Genomic DNA, 4127 nt, shown 5'->3' with positions numbered 1-4127 from the left:
AGATATTCGTACATCATAATATCATGATAATATAATAATTTAAAATCTCTTTTGATATTATAAACATTGGGTTAACAACATTTAACAAGATCGTTAACCTAAAGGTTTCAAAACAACACTTACATGTAACGACTAACGATGACTTAACGACTCAGTTAAAATGTATATACATGTAGTGTTTTAATATGTATTTATACACTTTTGAAATACTTCAATACACTTATCAAAATACTTCTACTTAACAAAAATGCTTACAATTACATTCTCGTTCAGTTTCATCAACAATTCTACTCGTATGCACCCGTATTCGTACTCGTACAATACACAGCTTTTAGATGTATGTACTATTGGTATATACACTCCAATGATCAGCTCTTAGCAGCCCATGTGAGTCACCTAACACATGTGGGAACCATCATTTGGCAACTAGCATGAAATATCTCATAAGATTACAAAAATATGAGTAATCATTCATGACTTATTTACATGAAAACAAAATTACATATCCTTTATATCTAATCCATACACCAACGACCAAAAACACCTACAAACACTTTCATTCTTCAATTTTCTTCATCTAATTGAACTCTCTCAAGTTCTATCTTCAAGTTCTAAGTGTTCTTCATAAATTCCAAAAGTTCTAGTTTCATAAAATCAAGAATACTTTCAAGTTTGCTAGCTCACTTCCAATCTTGTAAGGTGATCATCCAACCTCAAGAAATCTTTGTTTCTTACAGTAGGTTATCATTCTAATACAAGGTAATAATCATATTCAAACTTTGGTTCAATTTCTATAACTATAACAATCTTATTTCAAGTGATGATCTTACTTGAACTTGTTTTCGTGTCATGATTTTGCTTCAAGAACTTTGAGCCATCCAAGGATCCATTGAAGCTAGATCCATGTCATAACCCGTCCTTAACCATAAGAACGTGTTAGATAACGTATGATTTCATTGCGAGGTATTGACCTCTATATGCGACATTTTTTTAAAGAAAAACTGCATATATTATACATTACAAACCATGATCCTTATTTTTGATACAAGCTTTGGACAAAATAAAGATGATTATCATTTAGCGATAATCTTCGACTTACAAACTTTACAAATGATAATAACAACCCGATTTCTAGCATATTTTACAACACAAGTTCTTGGATATGCAGTCTTATTTTTGACACAAATATGCGTACGCAAGATCCTGCTTAGATTCAACATGATGCAGCGGAAGCTTCTAATTATCACCTGAGAATAGACATGTTTAAAACGTCAACATAAAGTTGGTGAGATATAGGTTTAATGCCGGCAGCGATATAAATATAGACCACAAGATTTCATATATAAACATTTTAATAAAAATATTCTAAGTGGTTGAGCACTTGGTAACCATACTTAACATTTAATCACGTCGCATATTCCCTTTATTATGAAATCTTACTACACCGTACCAAGTGTAGTCACGAAACGAAGTACTGTGCAACCGTTGAATACTGGTCGTCCAGTCCGGTTGGGGTTGTCAGGCCCGATAGATCTATCAACAGGATTCGCGTTTACAATACCGCTGTAAATAACAGTTACCAAGCTACAGGGAAGTATGCCAGTGGTACAACTCAACGTAGAATATATTTTTCAGTTACTTGTGTCCATATCGTAAAACATAAAATACATGTATTCTCATCCCGAAATATTTAGAGTTTAAAAGTGGGACTATATACTCACTGTTGTCTTGAAGATATATATAATTTGACTTGGTCTCCGGTTGATATCACGAACCTATCCATATATAATATATCAATATGTTTTCATTTTAAAACAAACGTTATATATATATATACTTGTTATACTTTTAATATTTTGGATATTTCCTTAGTCCGTAGTTAGCATTCCGATGTTAGTAATTCAATTTTTAATGGTTCATTTTTAGATGTTTAATATACCCGCAATAAACAAAACCCCCAACGAAATAAATAAAACCCCATCGTATATGTATTGGTCGAGATTAATCTTGACCCATGGTACCGGTGTTGTCAAATGACGTGTTGCGTACATAAAGTACCGGTGTTGTCAAATGACGTGTTGCGTACAATCATGGGATCTTATGATTAATCTTCTCGTGTTGTTTACGGGTGATCCTGAACCATATAAAATTGAATTATAAGTACATATATATAAAATATCATGTTATCTTAGAAATATGTGATTTATATCATTTTTTTCCAATTGATCCCGTAGTTGAAATGATCTAGGATAACCAATTTTGTTTCGGTCATAGTTTCTTCGTTACAAATCCGTTTTCGTTGATTCAAATTGCCATCTTCTTGGATCGAGTTCTTCTTTAAGACTATGAACTGTAAATACCTTGGTTTGTATTCAAAATCATACGGCATAAGTGAAACATTAGTGAAACATATGAAGTTAAACATTTTTGTTACAACAAAATCATTTAATGACCATTTTTCTAAAAATACTTATACTTTGAAAAACCAAGTTTTACCTTGTTAAATTAGCATATACATAAGTTATATTACAGGTCTTGAAGTATTTTAAAAGTTAAGTTAGAAGGATCTATTTAGTTTGCAAACAAGTTTGAAAACATTCAAACTATGTTCTTGTTGTTAAACTTTTGTACCACAAAATAAGATAGCTATATATATATGAATCGAATAAGGTTATGAACATAGATTCTACCTCAAGTTCCTTGGATAAGTTTGCTGTAAAAGAGGAGTAAGAAGCTAGAATCAAAAGGGTGATAGAAGTGGATGAAAGATTGGAAGTAAGTTGGTGTTCTTGGAGGGTTTTCTTGAAGTGTTTTTGTATGGTTTTCTTATGGTGTTTTAGTATGGTTTTTGAAGCTAGATCTTTATGGAACTTTGCTGGATTGTTATGGAGTTTAGAGAGTAAGAAAGAGTGTGTGTTTTTAGTTAAGAGATTGAAGTAAAAATGAATCAAAAATGATGATACATATATACTCCTAAAAATGTGATCTTTAAGGATAACATGACAAAATTTTAGTTTGTATTTTTGTAATTAGTCAAGTAATCATCCAAAAGTAATTACCTAGCTCTAAGGGCATGAATAATGGCTGGTTAGGTGGTGATTTTGATGTGTATTTACTATTAGTAAATACGTATAGGAGCTAGGTATGATACGAGTACAAATACTCTAGGTATACGTATAGAAATTTTGTGAAAAATGAAATGAGGATTCAAATATAGCTATCTTTTGTGAATACACTTATATGATTTTATGTATTTAAGTTCTTAAAAGTGATTAAATACATTACTTATACAATATATGTATAAACATTATATGTCTTAAGTATTTATGTCAAATAACGTTACGTATAGTTATCGTTTTGAAAACTTAAGTTAGTAGTTTCAAAATACACATATAACTTGTTGTTATTAATATAAAATGAGGTATTAAAACATTCCTTAATCATGTTAAATATGTATATATACATATATATACACAAACGTATAATTATCATATATTGTATGGTTCGTGATATCATCGGTCAAACTAGACGGTCAAACGTTGTGTAAAACTCTTTTCGGAAATATCAGTCTCGACAATTTGGATTGCTTATCATGTTGGCAAGGTTTAATTTATGTAAATATTAATCTTATAAGTATAGAATGATCGAAAAAGTGCGGGTCGTTACATTACCTCCCCGTTAAATAAATTTCGTCCCGAAATTTTAAAATTGTACCTATTTTGCGTCATCGAGAAACAAATGCGGATACTTTCGTTTCATCTGATCCTCTCGTTCCCAAGTAAACTCGGGACCTCTTCTAGCATTCCAACGAACCTTAACAATCGGTATATTGCTCTGTTTGAGCTGTTTAACTTCACGGTCCATGATTTCAATTGGTTCTTCGACGAATTGTAGTTTCTCGTCGACATGGATTTCTTCAAGAGGAATAGTGAGATCTTCCTTTGCAAGACACTTCTTAAGGTTTGAGACGTGAAAGGTATTATGTACTCCGGCGAGTTGTTGCGGTAACTCGAGTCGATAAGCTACCGGTCCAATGCGTTCGATGATCTTAAACGGGCCTACATATCTTGGGTTTAGTTTACCCCTTTTGCCGAAACGTATTACACCTTTCCATGGTGACACTTTTA

The sequence above is a fragment of the Rutidosis leptorrhynchoides genome, chromosome 4, assembly GCF_046630445.1.
Source record: "Rutidosis leptorrhynchoides isolate AG116_Rl617_1_P2 chromosome 4, CSIRO_AGI_Rlap_v1, whole genome shotgun sequence".
In the NCBI taxonomy this organism is placed as follows: Eukaryota; Viridiplantae; Streptophyta; class Magnoliopsida; order Asterales; family Asteraceae; genus Rutidosis; species Rutidosis leptorrhynchoides.
Note: the sequence above shows the minus strand (reverse complement) of the source record.